Below are 25894 nucleotides of genomic sequence, written 5' to 3' on the forward strand. Positions count from 1 at the left end.
ATAGAAGACCCCTTTAGGGGGACTTCTATCTATAGAAGACCCCATTAGGAAGACTTCTATCAATAGAAGACCCCTAAAGGGGACTTCTATCTATGGAAAGCTCCTTTAGGGGGACTTCTATCTATAGAAGACCCCTTACAGGGGACTACTATCTATGGAAAGCTCCTTTAGGGGGACTTCTATCTATAGAAGACCCCTTTAGGGACACTTCTATCGAAAGAAGACCCTTTAAGGAGGACTTCTATCTATAGAATACCCCTTTAGGGGGACTTCTATCTATAGAAGACCCCTTTAGGGGGACTTCTTTCCATAGTAGACCCCTTTAGGGACACTTCTATCTATAGAAGACCTCTTTAGGAGGACATCTATCTATAGAAGATCCCTTTAGGGGACCTTCTGTCTACAGAAGACCCCTTTAGGGAGACTTTTATCTATAGAAGACCCTTTTGGAGGGACTTCTTTCCATAGAAGACCCCTTTAGTGACACTTCTATCTATAGAAGACCCCTTTAGAAGGACTTCTATCTATAGAAGACCCCTTTAGGGGGACCCCTTTTATAAATATAAACCCCATTTAGGTGACCTGTATATACAGAAGACCACTTTATAGGGACTTCTATCCAGAAAACCCCTTTAGAGGGACTTCTGTCTATAAAAGGCCCCTTTAGGGGGACTTCTATCTATAGAAGACCCCTTTAGGGGGACTTCTTACAAAAGAAGGCAACTTTACGGAGACTTCTATGTATAGAAGACCCCTTTAAGGGAGACTACTATCTATGAAAAGCGCACGTCTATCTATAGCAGACCCCTTTAGGGGGACTTCCATCTATAGATGACCCCTTTAGGGGGACTTCTGTCTATAGAAGACCCCTTTAGGGAGACATTTATCTATAGAAGACCCTTTTGGAGGGACTTCTTTCCATAGAAGACCCCTTTAGGGTGACTTCTATCTATAAAAGACCCCTTTATGGAGACTTCTATCTATAGAAGACCCCGTTAGGGACACTTCTATCTATAGAAGACCCCTTTAGGAGGACTTCTATCTATATAAGATCCCCTTAGGGGGACTTCTGTCTATAGAAGACCTCTTTAGGGGGACTTCTATTTATAGAAGACCCTTTTGGAGGGATTTCTTTCCATAGAAGACCCCTTTAGGGGGACTTCTATCTATAGAAGACCCCTTTAGGAAGATGTCTTTCCATAGAAGACCCTTTTAGGGACACTTATATTCATAGAAGACCCCTTTAGGAGGACTTCTATCTATATAAGACCCCTTTAGGAGGACTTCTATCTATAGAAGGCCCCTTTAGGAAGACTTCTATCTATAGAAGAGCCCTTAAGGGGACTTCTATTTATAGAAGACCCCTTTAGGAGGACTTTTGTCTATAGAAGACCCCTTTGGAGGGACTTCTTTTCATAGAAGACCCCTATAGGGGGACTTCGATCTATGGAAGACCCCTTTAGGGGGACTTCTTTCTAAACAAGACCCCTTTAGGGGGATTTCTTTCCATAGAAGACCCCTTTGGAGGGTCTTCTTCCCATAGAACACCACTTTAGGAACACTTCTATCTATAGAAGACCCCTCTAGGAGGACTTCTGTCTATAGAAGATCCCTTTATGGGGACTTCTTACAAAAGAAGGCAACTTTAGGGAGACTTCTATGTATAGAAGACCCCTTTAAGGTAGACTACTATCTATGGAAAGTGCCTTTAGGGGGAGTTCTATTTATAGAAGACCCCTTTGGAGGGATTTCTATCTATAGAAGACCCCTTTAAGGGGACTTCCTTCCATAGAAGACCCCTTTACGGGACTTCTTTCCATAGAAGACCCCTTTAGGGGGACTTCTATCTATAGAAGACGCCTTAGGGAGACTTCTATCTATAGAAGACGCCTTAGGGAGACTTCTACCTATAGAAGACCCCTAAAGGGGACTTCTATCAATAGAAGACCCCCTTTTGGGGAACTTCTATACATAGAAGACCCCCTTTTGGGGAACTTCTATACATAGAAGACCCCTTTAGGAGACCTCTATCCGAAAAAGACCCCTTTAGGGGAACTTCATAGAAGACTTATTTAGGGGAACAATTATCCATAGAAGACCCCTTTAGAGGAACTTTTATGCATAGAAAACTCCGTTATGGGACCTGTGTCTAAAGAAGACCCTCTTTAGGGGAACTTCCACCCACAGAAGAGCCCTTTCGGGGAATTTTTATCCATAGACGACCACTTTTAAGGGAACTTCTATCCATAGAAAACCCTATTTATAAAAGACCTCTTTAGAGGGTCTATAACTATAGTGGGCGCCTTTAGAGGGTAGTTCTATCCATAGAAGACCCCTTTAAGGGTTATTTACCCATAGAAGACCCTTTTAGAGGGATTTCTATCTATAGAAGACTTCTTTATGAGAATTTCTATCTATAGAAGACCCCTTTAGGGGAACTTTTGATCCCATCCACTCCCTTCTGGCTTTACATGAATATTATTTTTTCTCCATAGCCTAGCTTTAATAACCATAAATCTTTTATAGCTTTAAACCACTTATTTCTTTCAATAAAAGTGAACGGATAAACTCATCACTCATCGCTTGTCACGCTATCGTTCGTTAATTAAAAAATTATTATGTTTTGTATTCGCATGTTTCGCCAGATCCTGAGATATGAACTAAAAACAAAACAAAAAACTGTAAAACGATTTAATTTGAATTTAAAACGCTTGTTTCAGATGAGTTTCAATCCGCAGCATATTATAGCAAATTGTTTACAGCTCATCAATGTTCTACGACAAAAAGTTCTACTGCAGGCAACATGAGTAGCTAATTAATTTATTCATTAATTTTTTATTTTATTTTAATTTTAATTAATGTTTTTTTTTTCAGTTTTTACATTGATCTTGAATCCAGAATCCCATCGTTGTGTTATTTCGCAAAAATTATATTTGCAATAATTGCAATTGTTTTATTCCCTACGAACATCTGTCGTCCGCTGATATGGCGGCGTAGCGTTTTGTTTTTAATTATTTTCAAAATACATAGCCATGATTGTGTTTCCAATACGAAACGGTTTTAAATGCAGGTAATTATTTGTAGTGTTGCAGTTGTTGCTGTTGTTGTTGGTTTGTTATAAATATCTATTCCAATTCCCATAAGTCAAAGTCGGACATAATTAAGTTGTTACATTGGCGTAAATATTACTCGGGTTTGAGGTCTTTACCAAGCTATTTAAGTGGCGAGCGTTGAGAGTTATGTGCTAAAGTGTATTTTATAGTTAATTTCTGGTAAATTGAACAGATGTTAGCTTTAAAGAAAAAATAATAGAAATTATTTTAACGAGTTTATTTAATATAGGTCTGCTATACCTGGCCCAATGGATTACATTTGTGTTGGAACTTAAGACGTCACCTCAGAGATGTTTAATCCGTCTTTCTTCTTAATCCCAGTTTTGATGACTTAATAATGGAACCCATATTTCTTTAAATACCTTTGTAATTGTCCCGTCTAAAACGTTTTCTTAATTGCCTTTTATTAACGCCATATAGAACCGGCAATTATAACTATTTCAAATGTTGGCTTCTCAGCTTCACAACCGATCTGATTGAATGTTGCAGCAAGTGATGAAGTAAACCACGTGCAAAAGTTTTTTTTCATTGATACAAATATTGAATGAATAGCTGAGAGTTTTTAATTGTGAGATAATTGGGAACATGCAATATTTGTTGCATTTATTTATTACGTAATTGCAGTAGGTAAAAGAAAATAATATATTGCAGCCGATTTGCATAGGGTCAAGGTATACAAGTTTGCATCAACATAGATCGCTTACCATGAAACTTCCCAGAATCTCACTGGAGGCTAAGAAGAAGGTCTGGGAGTCTATTTAGATGATTTCGCAGGTTTGTCGAAGATACGAAAACACTTATAGAAAACTTATACGTACACTGATACTTATCGAAATAATTCTTTTGGACTCCAAACATATTTGGACTAAATCTGTTTCAGATAATTTGTAGTCGATTAAACTTTGCCCGTTCGCCGGCCTTTCTATCTGTCCGGTAGGTGCACACCAAAATTCTGGAAGGTAGAAACCGATTAGGTACAGATATAGTTTAGATTTGAATATGGACTATAGCGTGTACCTCTCCCACACAAAACCTCAACTACTGCAGTTTAGGGACTGTTCGAGGTTTGTTTTGCAATTTTCATCAAAGGTAATCCTCGATATAATTTTTGTCGTATGCTTCCGCAGAGGTCCCAAAAGGTCTAAAAAACCCTACTGTCACCAACTAAAATGGCTGGTGGGCACGATAATTATCGGAAGGATTGACTGACATTGGTTCAACTTTTGTTTAATGAATATTCCTCCCAAACATAAATCGAGTTCGAAGATAAACTATATTGGACTACTCCTTCCGGAAACTCGCTCACAAAAGTTCAATTCAGGTACCTTCTTCGTAAGAGATCAACACCTTCCCGCTTAATTCAGTTTAGTGACACTTTTCACAACAGTCTACTTGTTTCTAGGGGAAGCCAATACTTCCTGAGATATAAACAAGTAAGAAAAGCGTAAGTTCGGCCGGGCCGAACTTTTTATACCCTCCACCAAAAATTCTAGCCATTTCGGTGGATTAATGTGACCACATCCTTCAAAAAACCGAAATTCCGAAGGTACCGTTCTATGGGGGCTATATGATGGCATGGACCTATTTCTGGGGGAAAGTTTTATAAGCCTAAAGAAGACTAAATACCAAATTTCAGCCATCTCGGTGTGATATTGAGGCTAAAACCTTCAAAATATCGAAAATCGGGAGATATCGTATTAAAGGGACTATATCAACACGTGGACCTATATAAACATTTTATGGTAGAAATGTTTCTTAGCCTCTGGAAACACAAATACAAAGTTACAACCGATTCTTTGGTCAAATGGGTCGGATACATTCAAAATATATTAAATGACGCATACTTTATATGGGGCCTTATATGGGGGCTATACCAAAACGTGGACCTATATAATCCAACTTTGGTAGGAATGTTTTTTGGCCTCTGGAGACACAAAATACCAAATTACAACCAATTCTGTGGTCAAATGGGTCTAATACATTCAAAATATATTAAAATGACGCGTACTTTATATGGGGCCTTATATGGGGGCTATGCCAAAACGTGGACCTATATAACCCAACTTTGGTAGGAATGTTTTTTGGCCTCTGGAGACACAAAGTACCAAATTACAACCAATTCGGTGGTAAAATGGGACAAATATCTTAAAAATTCCTTAAAACGACGACGCGTCACGCGTCATTTTGTATGGGGGCTATACGAAAGCGTGGACCTATATAGCCCGCTTTCAATACTAAAAGTCCTACGTACATATAATATATTTTCCCAAAGTTTCATCAACCTACGTCAATCCGTTCGGACGCTAGAGTGATTTCCACAGACGGACAGACGGACAGACGGACAGACGGACGGACATGGCTATATCGATGTAGAATTGCACGCTGATCAAGAATATATATACTTTGTGGGGTCTACAATGATTATTTCGAGTAGTTACAAACGTAGTGACAAACTTAATATACCCCCATCCTATGGTGGAGGGTATAAAAAAGAACATTGTTCCGCAACATCCCATAGGGGACAAGGGAGACTTCTCTCACATCAATGAGTTCACCCCGATTCATATTTAGCTCAATGATATGGGACCTACTGTTTATCGCCGAGTCCGAACGGCGTGTCTTAAGACACCACTTGCGGAGAAGTTTTTCAAGGCTGAACTACTCAGGAAATGTCGCCAACATTACTTCCTGAGATATGGACACCGAAATATACCAATGTTTTGGTCCATTCTTTCATACACCTCTCGCTCTAAAGTTTTTGTGGTTTTTGTTACGAAGCTGTTGTATTATTCTCCACACTTCTTGCGCTAATGACCCGAATGTTCCAAACAACCCCGCCCAAAATGTATTCTTATAATAAAAGATAGACTGTGTTGATTGAGTCTGTCAGTGGAATAATTAGGCTCACTGCTTATGACGCCTACGTTACAAACGCCTAAAAATGTAAGGGACCTCTATCCCTAGAATACATCTTCAGGGGACATCTATCCATAGAAGCCGGACTTCTGCCCATAGAACTCCCCTTTAGGGGGACTTAAACCCACAGAAGACCTTTATATGGGAACCTTAGGGGACTTCTATAAATAAAAGGGGGAGCTTCTATTCCTATAAGACTACTTTAGGGGACACCTATTCCCAAAATACCCCTTTAGCGGAACTTCTATCCGTAGACGATGCCTTTAGATGAACTTCTACCTGTAGAAGACAACTTTGAAGTTCTATCCGTAGAAATTCCCTTTAAAATATCTTCAAGGAACTTTTATTAATAGACCTCTTTAGGGAGACTTTTATTCGCAGAACATCCCTTTAATAGGGACTTCTATCCATAAAAGACCCTCTTAAGGGAACTTCTGTCAATAGAACACTGCTCTAGGAGAACTTCTAGTAATAGAACTACGCTTTAGAAGGACTTCTAACCATAAAATACCCCTATAAGTGAACTTTTATCCATGGAACACCCCTTTAAGGGAACTCGTATCCACAGAAGACCCTTTTAAGGGAACTTCTAACCATAGAAGACCCTTTGGGAGACTTCTTGGGAGAATTATACTCATAAAATTCACCTTTAAGTGAACTGTTATTCATTGAAGATTCCTTTAGGTAATCTCTATCCATAGAACTACCCATAGGGGAACTTCTATCAATAGAAGACCCCTTTAAGGGGAAGTCTATCAGCAGAAGACCCCTTTAGTTCAACGTCTATCCATAGAAGGCATGCTTAAGCGAACTTCTGTCCATAGAAGTCCCCTTTAGGAGGACCCCTAGTCATAGAACTCCCCTTTTGCGGGACCTCTATCCATAACAAATCCCTCTAAGTGAACTGCTATCCATTGAAGACTCCTTTAGGTAACCATAGAAGAATCCATAGGGGAACTTCTATCAATAGAAGACCCCTTTAAGCGGACGTCTAACTGCAAAAGACCCTTTTTAAGGGGACGCCTATCTATAGAAGGACTTCTGAAGGGAACTTCTGTCCATAGAAGTCCCCTTTAGGGGTACTTCTAGCCATAGAACTCCCCTTTAGAGGGACTTCTAACCATAAAATACTCCTTTAAGGAAACTTGTATCCATGGAAGACCCTCTTAAGAAAACTTCAGTCCATAGAAGACCCCTAAACCTATGGCCATAGAACTCCCCTTTAGAGAGCCTTCTATCTATAAAATACCCCTTTAAGTGAACTTTTATTCATAGAAGACCCCTTTAAGAGAACTTCTAACCATTATAGACCTCTTTGAGGGAACTTTTATCCATGGAAGGCCCTCTTAAGAGAACTTCTGTCCATAGAAGACCCCTCTAGGAGGACTTCTAGCCATAGAACTCCCCTTTTTGAGGGACATCTATCCATAAAAAAACCTCTAAGTGAACTGTAATCCATTGAAGACTCCTTTAGGTAACCTTTATCCATACTCGTAGATGAACCCATATGGGAACTTTTATCAATAGAACACCCCTTTAGAAAGACTTATAGCCATAGAACTCCCTTTTAGTGAGACTTCTATCCATAAAATACACCTTTAAGTGAACTTTTATCCATAAAAGGATCCCTTAAGGGAACTTTTAACTATAGAAGACCCTTTGGAGGAACTTGTAACCATAAAAGACCTCTTTAAGGGAACTTCCATCTAGAGAAGACCTCCTTTTCGGCACTTCTAACCATAAAAGACCTCTTTAAGGGAACTTTTATCCATGGAAGGCCCTCTTAAGAGAACTTCTGTCCATAGAGGGCCCCTCTAGAAGGACTTCTATCCATAAATGACACTTTGTAATGAACTGGTATCCATAGAAGACTCCTTTAGGTAAGCTCTGTCCATAGAAGAACCCTTAGGGGAACTTCTTTCAATAGAAGACCCCTTTAAGGGAAAAGTCTATCGTAGAAGACCCTCTTAAGAGAACTTCTGTCCATAGAAGACCCTTCTAGGAGAATTTAAAACCATAGAACTTCCCTTTAGGGGTCTTCTATCCATAAAAGACCCCTCTAAGTGAACTGCAATCCATATCTTTTATCCATAGAACTTCTGCCCATAGAAAACCCCTCTAGGAGGACTTATAGCCATAGAACTCCCCTTTAGGGAGACTTCTATCCTTAAAAGACCCCTTTAAGTGGACTGCTATCCATAGAAGGATCCTTTAAGGGAACTTTTAACCATAGAAGACCCTTTGGAGGAACTTGTAACCATTCAACACATCTTTAAGGGAACTTTTATCCATGGCAAGCCATTTTAAGAGAACTTCTGTCCGTAGAAGACCCCACTAGAGGGACTTCTATCCATAGAACTCCCCTTTAGAGGTATTTTCTGTTCATAAGACACTCTTAAATGAACTGCTATCCATAGAAGACTCCTTTAGGTAACCTCTATCCGTAGAAGAACCCTTAGGGGAACTTCTATCAATAGAATACCCATTTAAGAGGACTTCTATCTGTTGAATACCCCTTTAGGGGAACGTTTATCGTAGAAGACCCTCTTAAGGGAACTTCTATCCATAGGAGACCCTTCTAGGAGGATTTCTAGGCATAAAAGATCCTTTTAAGTGAACTGCTATCAATAGAGGACCCCTTTGGAGGAACTTTAAACCATAAAGGACCCCTTTGGAGGAACTTCTAACCATGAAATACCACTTTAACGGAACTTTTTAACCGTAGAAGGCCCTCGTAAGAGAACTTCTGTCCATAGAAGACCGCTCTAGGAGGACTTCTAGCCATATTACACACCATAAAAGTCCCCCCTAAGTTAACTGCTATCCATAGAAGACTCCTTTAGGGAACCTCTATCCGCAGAAGAACGCTTGATGAAACTACAATCCACAGAAGACCCCTTTATGTAGACTTCTATTCACAGAAGACCCCTTTAAAGGGGAACTTCTATCCGTAGAAGGCCCTCTTAAGGGAAATTCTGTACATAGAACACCCCTCTTGTAGGACATCTAGCCATAGAACTCGCCTTTAGGGGGACCTCTAGCCATAAAATACCGCTTTAAACTAACATTTATTCATATAAGACCTCTTTAAGGGAATTTCTAAGCGTAGGAGATCCCTTTGGAGAAACTTCTAACCATACAAGACCCCTTTAAGGGAACTTTTATCCTTTGAGGCCTCTTTGAAGGAAATTCTTTCCATATAAGACTAAGGGAGTTTAATCAATAGAACTCCCTTTTAGGCGGACTTTTATCTATAGGGGATCTTTGTCTATAGATGGCCTCTTTAGGGTGAATTCTATCCCTAGAAGATCCCTTTGGGAGACATCTATGCTTAAAAGGTCCCTTTGGCGGGGCTTCTATCCAGAGAAACCCAATTAAGGGTGCCTTCAATTGATAGAAGACCCTTTTAGGGTGCCTCTATCTACATATATAAGACAACTTTAAGGGGGTTTCTATCTGTAGAAGTCCGCTTTAAGGGTATTTCCATCCACAGTAGACGCCTTTATGAGGACTTCTATTCCAAGAAGGCTTGTATTCATATAATACACCTTTGGAGAACATATATCAATTGAAGACCCCTTTAGGGAGACAGAAGACCTCTTTGGTGAGCTTCTGTCTGTAGACTTTTATCCATAAATCAACATTTTTCCATAATAGACCCCTTTAGGGGACCTCTTTCTATAGAAGGCCCATTATGGGTGCTTTATATCTATAGAAGATACCTTTAAGGGGAATTCTATTCATAGAGGACCCTTGTAGAGGTCCTCTATCCACAAAAGACCTTTTTAGGTGGAATTCTATGAGGACACTTGTAGAGGACCTCTATCCACAAAAGACCTTTTTAGGTGGAATTCTATGGATTGAAGATACCTAAAGGTGTCTTCTATCTATCTTTAGATAACCTCAATCCATAGAAGACCATTTTAGGGCAACAAAAGACCCCTTTGGTGGACTTCTGTAAATGAAAGATCCCTTCAGGCGAATTCTGTCCTGGAAACCGCCTTTAACGGAACTCTTTTCATAGAATACCCCTTTAGGGGACTTCTTTCTACAGAAGACCTGTTAGGGGGCGTGATTTTATTTATAAAGACCCTATTATGGGGACTTTTATCCCCTATAGTGGACCTCCATCCATAGAAGACCGCTTTAGGGGGACTCCTATCCATATAAAACCAATTTAGGTGACCACTATCGATAGAAAACCTCTTTAGGGGACTTCTATCTACAGAAGACCCATTAACTTTTCCTTCAATCGATAGAAGATCACCTTATTGGGATTTGCTTTCCATTAAAGTGTTTTTCAGATATCCATCAAAGTCCCCTTTATGGAAACTTCTTTCCATAAATGAGCGATAGGGATATCTATCCACAGACGACATTAGGAGGACTTCTATCCATGGAAGTTCCATTTAGGAAAGTCTTCTATGGGAAAACCATGTGGTCTTCTATAGGCAGACCTTGTGTCATCCATAATAATAATTGTTCCACAAACATCCCAGGCGGGACAAGGGAGACTTCTCTCATATCAATGAGTACACCCCGATTCATATTAGCTCAATGATATGGGACCTACACTTTATCGCCGAGCCCGAACGGCGTGTCCTAAGACACCACTTGTAGCGAAGTTTTACATGGCTGAAATCCTCAAGAAATGTCGCCAACATTACTGAGGGGTATTTTACCACCATTGAAAATTTGCAAGGCGGGTGTGCATACCATTGCACCACGGTGGCACCCATAAGGATATCTAAAATTCTTCTATGAGAAGACTTTGTGGTTTTCTATAAGAAGACCTTGTGGCCTTCTATAAGAAGACCTTGTGGCCTTCTATAAGAAGACCTTGTGGCCTTCTATAAGATGATCTTGTAGTCTTCTTTTAAGAAGATGTTTAGGGAACTTATAACCATGGAAGTTCCCTTTAGGGAGACATCTATCCAAAGAAGACCACCATAGAAGATTTCTTTTATTGGAGAGGCCCCTTTAGGGAGCATCTATTTATAGGAGACATCTTAGGGGAACATTTATATATTTGAGACCCTTTTAGGAAGATTTCTGAGATTTCCGTTTAGAGGACAATTATCTATAGAAGACATCTTTAGATGTAGTTCTATTGACAATACTTATATGGGGTGATTTTTATTTATAGAAGATGTCTTAAGGGCACTTCTTTTTATAGTAGGCTCTTTTAGGGAGACTTCTGTCTACAAAAGGCCCCTTTAGGGGGTCTTGTATCCATAGAAAATCCCTTTTGGGGGATTTCTGTTTATAGGAGGTCCGGTTTAAGTCCACCGCTTTTGTTACTGTTTATGTACAGCCACATTCTGAGGTTATTTAGCTGCAATACCGGCAATACCGACGGATTCTTTCTTACTTGTTGAAAAATGCTACTCTGTAAATTTGGCTTGAAATGTTAAAAATGTTATGATGACAAACAGGTAGCACATATGCAGGTTCAGATACAAACTAAAATTTTTTGGTTTTTGATGCTGAAACCAAACTTCTTACCCCCTAAAACAACATATGGGTATATTTTTCCCATTATCCCATTACATTACACATGTCAACATTAATTAAAAATCATTTTTTTCTGTTCTCCCATACACATCTCAACAGAATCGCATAATCCTTAACAAAAAACACAAGAATTAATTTATCTGCTTATAAAAAACTCCACTTCATTCTTCTCCCTCCTCCGACTTAAATTCATTTTTAATGATTTCAATAAAAATTCTTAAACACCTGTTGCCCCACAAAAGATTTTTACCAAACGAAAAAAAAACTCATAACAAATTCTTCTCCACCAAAATCAAACATTTAATTTTACACCAAGGACACCCGGATGATATCAAGGATTGAACAGACAGTCTCTTCGGTACTTGTCAAAGTCCCATGGGTGAAAGTATTTACAATTGCACATGGTACACGATGACAAATCAAATGGATATTAACGAAAGACCTAGAGACAAGCAGACGGGAAATTTAAAGTAATTCGGCAAAGGTAAATGTAAAGAGTCTGGTCTGGGACTACCCCCTCCTATTTTCTTTTTTTTTTTTTTGTAATCTGGATTTCTCTTAACTTACCTTGTGTGAAGATGTTGTTGTTGATTATGGTGTTCGTTGCTGGTTGAGATGATTGTAAACGAATATTGGCTTAAGGAGGTGAAAGTCAGACAAGCACGAAAATAATTCCTGCAGACGCCGACTGACTGATGAGGGAAATGATAAGCACGAATGTGTGTGTGTGATGAAAATATTGTTGACAAATATGCTGAGGAATGCCAAGGGTATAGCTTCAGTTTCAATTGTGTCTGCGAAAGGAAGATTTTTTTCAAATGTTTATTATTGCAAAATCCTTAAGGATATTCAACTGGTGGTCTCTGTGGAATTTTTGTGGTTATGTCTGCTTGTCACCGGTATATTGTTGTGGTTACGGATCTTTTAGTTATTATTGTTGTTGTTATTGCTACTTGTGGCTGGTTCCTGTTGCTATTACTTGGCGTATTTATTGGGTGCAATATTTCAATTGCTTAAAATTCCTGTGGGAGATTATGACAAAAGGATAAAGGAAAAAATTATTAATTGATATTGTCATAACTCATCGTAGCTAAGATAATGATTGCAGTTTATAACTGTCAATGGAAACTGGATGGAAATGATAAATTAAAGGTATTTAAAAGGAGATTGCCAAAGGATTATCTGTTTATTAGCATTAGGAGATAATGGTCCTGAATTGCTCGTATATGGGGGACATTTATCCATAGAAAATCTACTTTGTGAACTTCTATCCAAACAAGACCCCGTTAGAGGACCTATATATAGAAGACCCCCATAAGGGAAACATTTGTCCCCACCTATAGGGGGACTTCTATCTATAAAAGACCCCCTTGGGGGAACTTTATCTAGAAAAGACCCCTTTAGAGGGGTTTCTTTCCATAGAAGACCCCTTTAGGGGCATTTCTATCTATAAAGACCCCTTTAGGGGCACTTCTCTCTATAGAAGACCTCTTTAGGGGGACTTCTTTCCATAGAAGACCCCTTTAGAAGGACTTCTATCTATATAAGACCCCTTTAGGGTGACTGCTGTCTATAGAAGACCCCTAAAGAGGGACTTCTATCTACAGACGACCCCTTTAGGAGAACTTCTGTCTATAGAAGACCCCTTTGGGGGACTTGTTTCCATAGAAGACCCCTTTAGGGTTATTTCTATCTATAGAAAACCCCTTTAGGGTTATTTCTATCTATAGAAAACCCCTTTAGGGGGACTTCTATCTATAGAAGACCCCGATAGGAGGACTTCTATCTATAGAAGTCCCCTTTAGGGGGACTTCTATCTATAGAAGATCCCTTTAGGAGGACTTCTATCTATAGAAGACCCCTTTAGGGGGACTTCTATCTATAAAAGGCCCCTTTAGGAGGACTTCTATCTATAGAAGATCCCTTTAGGAGGACTTCTATCTATAGAAGGCCCCTTTAGGAGGACTTCTATCTATAGAAGACCCCTTTAGGGGGACTTCTATCTATAGAAGACCCCTTTAGAGGGGCTTCTCCCCCCGTTTTGGGGGATTTCTATATATAGAAGACCCCTTTAGGGGGACTTCATCTATGGAAGACACCTTAAGGGGGACTTTTATCTATAGAAGACCCTTTTAGGGGGACTTTTATCTATAGAAGACCCCCTTAGGGGGACTTCTATCTATAGAAGACCCCTTTAGGAGGACTTCTATCTATAGAAGACCCCTTTAGGGGGCCTTCTATCTATAGAAGACCCCTTTAGGGGGACTTCTATCTATAGAAGACCCCTTTAGGGGGACTTCTATCTATAGAAAACACCTTTAGGGGGACTTCAATCTATAGAAGACACCTTAGAGGGACTTCTTTCCAAAGAAAAACTCTATAGGGGGACTTCCATCTATAGAAGACCCCTTTAGGGGGACTTCTATCTATAGAAGACCCCTTTAGGGGGAAGACCCCTTTTGGGGGGACTTCTATCTATAGAAGACCCCTTAAGGGGGACTTCTATCTATAGAAGACCCCTTTAGGGGGACTTCTATCTATAGAAGACCTCTTTAGGGGGACTTCTATCTATAGAATACCCTTTTAAGGGGCTTCTGTCTATAGAAGACCCCTTTAGGGGGACTTCTATCTATAGAAGATCCCTTTAGGGGGACTTCTATCTATAGAAGACCCATTAAGGGGGATTTCTTTCCATAGAAGACCCCTTTAGAGGGACTTCTATCTATAGAAGACCCCTTTAGGGGGACTTCTATCTACAGAAGACCCCTTTTGGGCTACTTCCATCCATAGAAGACCCCTGTAGGGAGACTTCTACCTATAGAAGACCCCTTTAGGAGGACTTCAGTCTATCCATATAGGGGGACTTCTTCCAATAGAAGACCCCTTTAGTGGGACTTCTTTCCATAGAAGACCCCTTTAGGGAGACTTATATCTATAGAAGACCCCTTTAGTGGGACTTCTTTCCATAGAAGACCCCTTTAGGGGAACTTCGTTCCATAGAAGTCCCTTTTAGGGGGACTTCTATATATAGAAGACCCCTTTAGGGAGACTTCTATCTATAGAAGACCCCTTTTAGGGGGACTTCTACCTATAGAAGACCCCTTTAGGAGGACTTCTATCTATACAAGACCCCTTTAGGGAGACTTCTACCTATAGAAGACCCCTTAAGGAGGACTTTTATCTATAGGAGACCCCTTAAAGAGGACTTCAATCTATCCATATAGGGGGACTTCTTCCTATAGGAGACCCCATTAGTAGGACTTCTTTCCATAGAATGTGACTTCTATCTATAGAAGACCCCTTTAGGGGGACTTATATCTGTAGAAGACCCCTTTAGAGGGGCTTCTCCCCCGGTTTTGGGGGATTTCTATATATAGAAGACCCCTTTAGGGGGACTTCATCTATGGAAGACACCTTAAGGGGGACTTTTATCTATAGAAGACCCTTTTAGGGGGACTTTTATCTATAGAAGACCCCTTAAGGGGGACTTATATCTACAGAAGACCCCTTTATGTGAACTTCTTGCCATAGAAGGCCCCTTAAGGGGGACTTCTTTCCATAGAAGACCCCTTTAGGGGGACTTCTATCTATAGAAGACAGCTCTAGGGGGACTTCTATCTACAGAAGACCCCTTTATGGACATCTTTCCATAGAAGTCCCCCAAGGGGGTCTATAGAAGACAGCTCTAGGGGGACTTCTATCTATAGAAGACCCCTTAAGGGGGACTTCTTTCCATGGAAGATCCTTTTAGGGGGACTTCTATCTATAAAAGACAGCTCTAAGGGGACTTCTATCTATAGAAGACCACTTTAGGAGGACTTCTATCTATAGAAGACCCCTTTAGGGGGACTTCTATATATAGAAAACCCCTTTAGGGGGACTTCAATCTATAGAAGACACCTTAGAGGGACTTCTTTCCAAAGAAAAACTCTATAGGGGGACTTCCATCTAGAGAAGACCCCTTTAGGGGGACTTCTATCTATAGAATACCCTTTTAAGGGGCTTCTGTCTATAGAAGACCCCTTTAGGGGGACTTCTATCTATAGAAGATCCTTTTAGGGGGGAAGACCCCTTTAGGGGGACTTCTGTCTATAGAATACCCTTTTAAGGGGACTTCTGTCAATAGAAGACCCACTTAGGGGGACTTCTATCTATAGAAGACCCCTTAAGGGGGACTTCTATCTATAGGAGACCCCTTTAGGGAGACTCCTATCTGTAGAAGACCCCTTTAGGGTGACTCCTATTTACAAAATACCTCTTTAGGAGGACTTCTTTCAATCGAAGACCGCTTTAAGAGACCCTTTGCAAAGAAAAGGGTGATTTCCAAAGGAAAGAGTGCTTTTTAAGACCCTTTCCAAAGGACAGTGTATTTCTTAAGACCCTTTTCCCAAGGAGAGGGTGCTTCTTAACACCCTTTCCTAAGGAAAGGGTGCTTCTTAAAACCGTTCACCAAGGAATTGTTGCTTCTTAAAACCCTTTCTAAAGGAAATGGTGCTTCTTAAGACCCTTTCCAAAGGAAAGGGCGCTTCTTATGACTGTTTCCCAAGAAAAGGGTGCTCCCTATGACTATTTCCCAAGAAAAGGGTTCTCCTTATGACTGTTTCCCACGAAAAGGGTGCTTCTTATGACTGTTTCCCAAGAAAAGGGTGCTTCTTATGACTGTTTCCCAAGAAAAGGGTGCTTCTTATGACTGTTTCCCAAGAAAAGGGTGCTTCTTAATACCCTTACCAAATAAGAGGGAGCTTATAAAGATCCTTTCTAAATTAAAGGGTGCTTCTAAAGACCCTTATCAAAGGAGAAAGAGCTTCTAAAGTCATTTTCCAAAGGAAAGGGAGCTTCTAAAGACACTTTCCAAAGGAAAGTAAGCTTCTTAAGACACTTTCCAAGGGAGAAGGAGCTCGTTAAGACCCTTTCCAAATGGAAAAGGTGCTTCTTAAGATCCTTTCCAAAGTAAAGGTTGCTTCTTAACAATCTTTCCAAAATAAAGGGTGCTTCTTAGCAATCTTTTCAAAGTAAAGGGAGCTTCTTAACAATCTTTCCAAAGTAAATGGTGCTTCTTAACAATCTTTCCAAAGGAAAGGGTGCTTTTTAAGACACCTTTCATAGAAAAGAGTGCTGATGCTTAATACCCTTTCTACAAGAAGACCTTGTGGTCTTCTATAAGAAAAGCTTGTGGTCTTCTATAAAAATACCGTGTTCTCTTCTATAGGAGAACTTTGTGGTTTTCTTTATGTCTTCTACTTGAATCACTTTCTGTCTTAAATAAAATATTGACCCTTTAATTTTGTTGATGTTATTTCTTTTCATCATAAATCATTTCTCATAAATCCAAAACCCATTCCCTTTTTCACTGAATATCCAAATCATTTGTCAAATACATAAATACACTCATCCATACCATCGTTTTCATTTACATATTCATAATCAAGCTTTTTTATCTCCTCCTACCCCGCATCAAATTGTAAACTAAATGAATAAGTACTTAACTGGGTCTGTTGTTGTTGCTGCTGGTCAACGGCATAGTCCATTGATAATGACCACCAATCTCACACACGTGTCCAGAATCATTGATATTACAACATGCGGTCGGTCCACCAATAAGTACTCTCGACATCGCTGTCAGTAGCAGCAGTTCTTTTCAGCTTTAAAACACTTGAAATCAGATAGCAAAGGGTATACAATTTACATCTCTCCAACCACTCCCCAAGCAGACCAGTTGGTTACTTAAAACAAATCAATGCATGTGGTTGGTTTATTTAAATATTAAACCCATGTTTAACAAGAATGTCCTCATTTAAGGTCATCACAGAAGGCGACCCCTCTTATTATTATTGTTTACAATAATAATATTAACAACAATCAATTTAATTGTTATGTTAATTTGAAGCTTCACTGCCCAACCGCCCGTTAGGGGATATATTGGTAGCATTACAATGTTGCTTACATCTATGTATGCATCGGCTATTAGCGTAGCTAATTGCCCACCAAAGGATTTGTGGTTTTGGTTTTAAATATGTATGTATATCTCAGAGCAACATGTGGTTGGTTGCACCTTTAAATAAATTGTGGGTTAGTAAAAGCGATAATTAATTTCTTGTTTCTTCTTAATTATGGCCTGTTTAACTAAGACGATTCGAATTCAAATCCGTTCGAACTACTACCAAACTTTTGTGTTTTGAAAAATACTTGCTTCGTTTGTTTTCAAGCAAGCAAAAATTTTCTACAATAACAGGAGTTTGAAAGTACTTCGAACGAATTTGAATTCGAATCGTCTTAGAGAAACAGGCCATTAATTTAGTCCCATTATTCATGGTATTCGTTATTTATAGTCAGTCAGTGGGTATATACATATATATAGTTGGAAAAGCCGAGGGATTTTTCTTTTTTTTACTTCTTAAAAGCTTTCGGGTCAGGGAATAAAAAACAAGTAAAAAAGAATCAGTCGACTTTGCTAACAACTAAACTCTCTCAGCCATTGACTATACAAAAAAAGCTATAACAGGAGTGTAGGTCCACCAATGGACTATGAACAGATGCCTAATTCTAAGTTTTCATAGGTGACAAAAGAAGTTTCCAGAGTAAATTTTTATGGGTTTGAGAGGTTGGTGGTCCAAATCACTCCACTGACAGACTCATTCATCACAGTTCACACCAATACAGAACATTATCCTTTTTCTATTGGGAGGACTGTTTGGAATATTCGTGCCATCATCGAGAGAAGTACCTACATATAGAGAATAAAATTATAGCGTTGTAACAAAAATCACAAAGACTTTTAAAAACTGTAGTGAAACGGGTGTATGAGACCATATTTCGAGACCATACCTCAGCAAAAAATATAATGCTGCAGTCAGGATCGCAATGAACATCCGATATTTAAATTTCAACACTATACGAGAAATGGTCTTAAAATGGATTAAAGCGCAAACGAATTGATCGTTTGCCGTGGCGGAATATAATGACATAGTCTATTTTGGAACTGGATTTTGGGAGTCATTTCTTTCAACAGTTATCGATAATATCGATTTAATTAGAAGTTCAATGAATACCTTCGAAAAAATTCCAAATCAATCTTCGAACAGCCCATATACTACACTTTAGCGACAATTTTGAGCTTCTGGGAGGGAGGTACTGGAAGGAGTTTGAGAGATGTGCAAAGCTTAGACCAACGTCAGTCACTCCTTAAGATAGTGAAAGTGGCCACCAATATTTTAGTTGGTTGCCGTAGGATTTTTAGAACTTCTGGACCATTTTATTTCGGGAGGCATGCACTTGCCCACAAAAAAAAAAAAACGTTATATCGCTGTAAACAGGACAGGGCAAGCACATTCGCCTTACACTCATATGGTCCGCAGTTCAATCCCCGACCAGAACATCTCAATTTTCGGCGGTGACAACTCCCCTCAATGTAATGTTGGCCTTAATGTTCTCAGTATTTCATCTATGGAAAAAAAACTTCTCTATAAGTGGTGTCTTAAGGCACACTATTCGGACTTGGGATAAAAAGTAAGTCCCATATAATTGAGCCAATAAGTCACCCTTGTCCTTTCGTGGATGTTGTGTAAGCAGGTACTTTCGGAGTACTTTTGGTAAAATTTGAAAACGATACTCGAACAACCCTTAAAATTAACATAAGTGAAAATTCTGAAAATTCATCAGCTAGTTAGCTCCATCTGGCAGGAAGAACGCGTACCCGACGATTGGAACCTGAGCATCATGTGTCTTGTCCATAAGAAAGGAGATAAGACTTTATGCTCCAACTATAGGGGCATAAGTCTTCTCCCTATCGCATACAATATAGTGTCAGGGATATTGTGCGAACGACTAAAGCCCATGGTCAACGAAATAATTGGACCATACCAATGCGGCTTTAGACCTGGCAAGTCCACCATTAACCAGATATTTACCCTGCGCCAACCTTTTTCTCGATTATAAAGCAGTCTTCGACAACCCGCTATGTTCAAAGGTATTCCAAGCCATGTCTGAATTTGGTATCCCCGCAAAGTTCATTCGCTTTGTAAAATGACTCTAACTGACACAAGATCTTCATTTAAAATAGGAAAGAACCTCTCCGAAGAGTTTTGTACCAAAAGAGTTTTCAGGCAAGGAGACAGCCTTTCGTGTGACCTTTTCCTGCTAGAAAAGGTTATACGAGAAACAACCGTCAAAAGAAGTGGCACAATCTACACCAATAGCCACATGTTACTTGCTTATGCTGATGATATAGACATCAATGGACGATCAGTAAAAGAAGTAACCGAAGGAGAATCTGCTACAGTGGGTCTGGCGGTAAATGGCGAGAAGACCAAGCTGATGGTGTCGACGCGCAATGCGTCAATTGCGGAAAAACTGTTGAAGTTGGTTCCTATAATTTTGAGGTAGTAAAATACTTCGTATATCTCGGCACCGCCGTAAGCACAACAAACGACATCAGTAGTGAAATAAAAAGAAGAATTGTATTGGCCAACATATGCTACTTCGGCTTAAGTAAGCAGATCAAAAACAAAGCCACAACTCGTCAAACAAAAATAAAGCTTTACAAAACACTGATACTACCCGTGCTGATGTATGGTTCCGAAGCCTTGGTACTTGCGCATGCCAGTGCTTGGCGTGTTTGAGAGAAAAATTCTTCGAAAGATCTACGGACCAATCTGGGTTGACGGTGAATATCGACGTCGTATGAACCACGAGCTGTATCTGCTCTACAACGACATCAATATAGTTAAACGTATCGAGATGCAGCGATTGCGTTGGCTATGCCATATCATAAGAATGAGCGATGATGAACCCGCTAAAAAGGCGTATAAATTCGAGCCACATGGCGGTGCACGCAGAATTGGCAGGCCAAAGAGTAGATGGCGCAAACAAGTTGATGAAGAGATGACAAGGCGCGGTATTCCAAAAAAATTTTTTTTTTCTTACTTCGGTCTATGGAACAAATGTTCTGTAATGGGCCACTTCTAAGGCCACAAAACGTGGATTTTTTTAAAGACATCTTAGGTGACGAAATATGGATTTTTAAATAATTTGTCAAGGGTTTTCTTGGGTCACAAAACGTGGATTATTAAAGAATTTATCAAGCGTACTCTTACGTCAAGAAACGTGGATTTTTAAAGAAATTTTCAAGCCCGGATTTTCTACAGAATTTTGAAAACGTGGATTTTTTGAAGAATTTTTCAAGCCACTTCAAAGGCCACAAAACATGGATTTTTTAAAGACATCTTGGGTCACAATATGTGGATTTTTATCAAGCGTCCTCTTACCTCAAGAAACGTGGATTTTTAAAGAATTTTTCAAGCCTGTATTTTTTACAGAATTTTGAAAACGTGGATTTTTTGAAGAATTTTTCAAGCCACTTCTAAGGCGTGAATTTTTTATAGACATCTTAGGTCACAAAATTGGGATTTTTAAATAATTTGTCAAGGGTTCTCTTGGGTCACAAAACGTGGATTTTAAAGGCATCTTGGGTCACAAAATGTGGATTTTTAAAGAATTTGTCAAGGGTTCTCTTGGGTCACAAATCGTGGATTTTTAAAGAATTTATCAAGCGTCCTCTTAGCTCAAGAAACGTCGATTTTTAAAGAAATTTTCAAGCCCGGATTTTTACAGAATTTTGAAAACGTGGATTTTTTGAAGAATTTTTCAAGCCCGGATTTTTACAGAATTTTGAAAACGTGGATTTTTTGAAGAATTTTTCAAGCCACTTCAAAGGCCACAAAACGTGGATTTTTTAAAGACATCTTAGGTCACAAAATGTGGATTTTTAAAGAATTTATCAAGCGTCCTCTTACCTCAAGAAACGTGGATTTTTAAAGAATTTTTCAAGCCCGGTTTTTTCACAGAATTTTTAAAACGTAGATTTTTTGAAAAATTTTTTCAAACCATTTCTAAGGCCACAAATCCAGCGTCCTCTTTCCTCAAGAAACGTGGATTTGTAAAGAATTTTTCAAGCCAGTATTTTTTACAGAATTTTGAAAAGCGTGGATTTCTTTAAGACTTTTGAAAAACGTGCATTTTTTAAGGAATTTTTAAAAAACGTGGATTTTTTTACAGAATTTTGAAAAAACGTGGATTTTTTAAAGTATTTTTGAGTGAAAGAAAAATTTTAAAGAATTTTCGAAAATCGCGGATTTTTAAAGAATTTTCGAAAAACGCCGATTTTTAAAGAATTTTTGAAAAACGTGAATTTATTAATGAATTCTTAAAAACTTGTATTTTTTACAGAATTTAGAAAATCGTGGATTTTTTACAGAATTTTCAAAAGCGTGGATTTTTTACGGAATTTTGAAAAGCGTGGATTTTTTACAGAATTTTCAAAAGCGTGGATTTTTTAAAGTATTTTTGAGTGAAAGAAAAATTTTAAAGAATTTTCGAAAATCGAGGATTATTAAAGAATTTTCGAAAAACTTTGATTTTTAAGGCTTTTTTTAAGCCTCTTTTTAGTTCACAAAACACGGATTTTTTTAAAGAAAACGCGGACTTTTAACGTATTTCTCAAAGTAGAAAGTGATGTACTTTTGGAACAATTTTACGAAGTGCAATCAACAGCCATTTCAGGAAGCACTGACTTTCGCACGAGAAAAAATACATTTGTAATACTCGAGGCCGCGAAAACAACATTCTAAAAAAAACTAATTCAACATTAAGGCGAAAATGTTGAAATGATGGACGTAATCGAATGATGAATAAAGATACCCTCGCCAGTTATATGGCCCAAAGGAAGGCCAAAACTCCGATGGAAAGACCATGTTGAAGATTATATCACTAATCATGGCATCCAAAATTGGAGAAGTAAAGTAAAAGATCGGTGCGTTTGAAAATCTATTTTTAGTTCGGCTAGTGGAACAAAATGTTCTGTCTAGAATAAAAGTGTAAGTAAGTAAGGCAATGATCTAAGTATATCCAATATAATCAGTATTCGAATCTAATCTATGTCTGGAAGAAATATTACGATGTGCAAAACTTTGAATCAAATCGCTTACTGTTCTCGAGAGTTATAATTCACACCATTTTAGCGAAAAATTTTCAGCTTTTGTCCTGTCAGATCCAGTTCGGATTTTATGGCCTCATCTAAACCGGGCTAAATCTACACTTTTTTGCATTTATCAGGCCTTTATCTCAGAAACGAATAGGAATTTGGCCTTGCTGTCTTTAGCAATATTGTAGCCCTAAACTAGTAGAACTTTTGAAGAAACCACATAAAAAAACGCCATCTAGGGCATCAAAATCTATAAAATATAGAAAATTTTACATAATTGCTGAAATTCTAGTCAATATCGGCTAAACCAAGTAACCTTTTGCAAAAATCTTCCAAATAAAGTTCTCAACAATTCTTTAGAACATTCTGAAACTCTAAAATGCTTACTTCATGTTGTTTCAGCGATATTTTGCATCATATCTTTTACAACACGTATTTCAAACACAGTTCACACCAACAGTTTATTCTCGCATTTCGGATTTCACTACATTATTGACATTTTTATTAAATCGTCGTTGAAAAATGTACTGAAAACAACGGGATAGAGGCATTTTACAACAATGACATGTTCTGAAGAGTTGTATATCACATTCCAGGGAATATTTTTCCAAAAGAAAATATTCAGAAAAAATTAACGATTTTGGAGATACAGTGCGAAATGTATAAAAATTGTGGAATTTTTGGGTATATTTTGAAATTTGAGGCAATAAATGTAGTTTTTGAGTTCATTATTTCTCCAAATATTTTATTCTTGTCCTTACCTACAAATTTGCTTCAGAGGTCAGAAGAAGATTCGCATTGGTTTCAGAGATATATCCCCGAATTTCTATAAAAACTCAGTAATTAACCATGTTTAGATGGGGCCATAAAATCCGAGCTGGATCTGACACAACAAAATCCAAATACGGTTTATTGTCGTTTGGGTCTGTACTTTCAAAAAATCCTCAGTTCGAATTGTTTGCACAAGATCACCTTAAAAATGTTGCAAAGTGTAATATTCAGAGGTCAAATGGGCAAAAAACTAATGGGGAGGCAAAGTCAACGTTTTATTCTTATTTAAAAAATCTACGCTTCTATGAGGTGTATTTATTCCAACAAAATCAACGTAGAAAATCGCAGCTTTACAGTGATGTAAAGTAGGTTGGCGTAGATGGCCAAACAAAGGCGATAACACAATAATCGCTAATCCATTCCATTTTTCCATTATTTTGGATTTGAAATGCTTTGCTTGGACCATTTCAACAAAAGTGAACATTCTGAGCTATAAAGGCAGGGTTATTAGCTACTTAATAAGTCCGCAAAAATATATAATGATCGTTTCAGCCGTTTTCGAGCTAGAGTGGACACCGCAAAACGTTTTTTTTTCAAAACCAGTGTTTGCCACAAAACTATGCAATATTTGCCAACAAAAAATTCCCAAAGTAGCTCATGATGTGCCCTGTCGGATGAAAAAAGATCTACCAAAAACTATTGGTAGTTTTCTTGGAAAACATTGACAAATGGATTTAAAGGCTATTCATAAATCTTAATCAGTCTGACATCAATCAAATATAAACATTTTAACACAAACTTGAAAATAGTCCTCGATCTGATACATTATTAAATTTTCCTTTTTATACCCTACACCACACAGTGGTAAGGGGTATTATGTCTTTGTGCATTTGTATGTAACATACAAAAGGAAACGAAATAGACCCACAGTTCCTTTTGGGGATATACATATAATCACTTTCTGAGTCGATTTATGCGTGTCCGTCCGTCTGTCCATGTATTTTTGTTCGCAACGTACAGGTCGCATTTTATTTTATGTGCGATTCAGCTGAAAATTGGGGAATCTAGAAATAAGTACGCCAAATTATATCGAAATCGGTTCAGATTTGGATATAGCTCCCATATATATTTTCGCCCGATTTGACGTATTTGCGGCACCAAATACGCAATATACGTCCGATTTTGATGAAATTTGGTATGTGCCACTGAATTCGATCTGGAAAAAAATGTGCCAAATTACATCGAAAGCGGTTCAGATTTGGATATAGCTCCCATATTCGGCCGATTTGACGTATTTGCTGAACCAAACACGCTATATACGTCCGATTCTGATGAAATTTGGATTGTGTGACTAAACTCTGTCTAGAAATAAGTGTGCCAAATTATATCGAAATCGGTTCAGATTTGGATATAGCTCCCATATACATTTTCGGCCGATTTGATGTATTTGCTGCACCAAACACGCTATATACGTCCGATTTTGATGAAATTTGGAATGTGTGACGGAATTTTGTCTAGTAATAAGTGTACCATATTATAAAGAAATTTGTTCGAATTGATATATATCTCCTATATATATTTTACATATTTACAGTGGTGTAGGGTATCATATAGTCGGCACCGCCCGACTATGATCCTTGCCATACTGGCTTTAATTGATTTTTCTTTAAAATAATGTACTTACACCCTCCGTTCTCCGTTTATCAGCTGATCACATAATTTTGTTTCTAATAAATTTCGTTTGTAAATTTGTTCGTTTCGTTACTTCGGATTCGTTTAATCGTTGATCTCACAAAATTATAAAAAATTCGGCAAATTATTTACAAAATGTTTGTTTAATAAAATTAAAATGTTTTTTTTTACAATCACTATTTGTTTTAATACAAAATTAAATTTAAATTCACTACAATACAAAGTTCGAAAATTATTTTTAGCTACAATGTCATTTGGCACTACAACACAAGAAGAAGAAGAAAAGAAAACACGGCTATATTTTCGGTTTTTTGTATAGAAAATAAAATAGTAGATTAAATTATTTTTATTTTCACTTCTATTGTTTAATTTGTTGTTTGTTTATTATTTTATTTCAATAATATATTTTTTCTAAGAGTCCAGTTTAGTTTCGGTTTGTTAAAGAAGAGAAATTAGAAAACACTACCAACAGCAACGAGATCTCGTCTCGCACTGAATTCACCAAGTGATTAATTCCTGCTGCTGGTTTTGCCTCGAAAGGATGTTGGATGCTAGCGGCTGTTGCTGAAGAAAACAACGGCACACTAACACTAGTGCAGTTTCGAGAGATTCCACTTGTTAGAGTCAAAACACCATCACCCCATGATAATGCGAATGATGATGGCAACAACAAAAATATCACATTTCAACGAAGTTCAACCACCACCCAATAGTCATGTGTGTGTATGATTTGGTTTGGGCTTCGTGTTAAACTTCGCCACTCGCAACGACAGGACACAATGCCACAAAAAAACATGAGATTTGTTGGGTGTGTGAGTGCAACTTCCGCATTCGTTTTTCTTCGTTAGGGGTGGGAGGTCTAAAAAACCTCTTGTTGCTTACTGTTCGTTTAACAGCAGCCTGTTGCTGC

The 25894-nt window shown here is 38.3% G+C and overlaps 1 protein-coding gene across 7 annotated transcripts in view; it reads right to left on the minus strand.

Annotated features, from left to right (window-relative positions):
• The window catches only part of Vmat (Vesicular monoamine transporter), a 111260-nt gene extending 85733 nt beyond the window's left edge, over window positions 1-25527 (minus strand). For 2 of the 7 annotated variants that reach the window (XM_073957630.1, XM_073957622.1), the window contains exons 1-3: window positions 25455-25478; window positions 24977-25244; window positions 12111-12565 (exon numbers count right to left, since the gene is read on the minus strand). The gene's annotated coding sequence lies outside the window, so the exon portion shown is untranslated. Of the gene's footprint in view, window positions 1-12110; window positions 12566-24976; window positions 25245-25340 lie in introns of all 7 variants that reach the window. The other 5 variants (XM_073957632.1, XM_073957628.1, XM_073957631.1 and 2 more) reach the window with 5 other exon arrangements.
• Window positions 25528-25894: the final 367 nt, after the last annotated feature.

Source organism: Musca autumnalis, unplaced genomic scaffold (genome assembly GCF_047663935.1).
Source record: "Musca autumnalis isolate F117 unplaced genomic scaffold, ASM4766393v1 scaffold_5, whole genome shotgun sequence".
Classification (NCBI taxonomy): Eukaryota; Metazoa; Arthropoda; class Insecta; order Diptera; family Muscidae; genus Musca; species Musca autumnalis.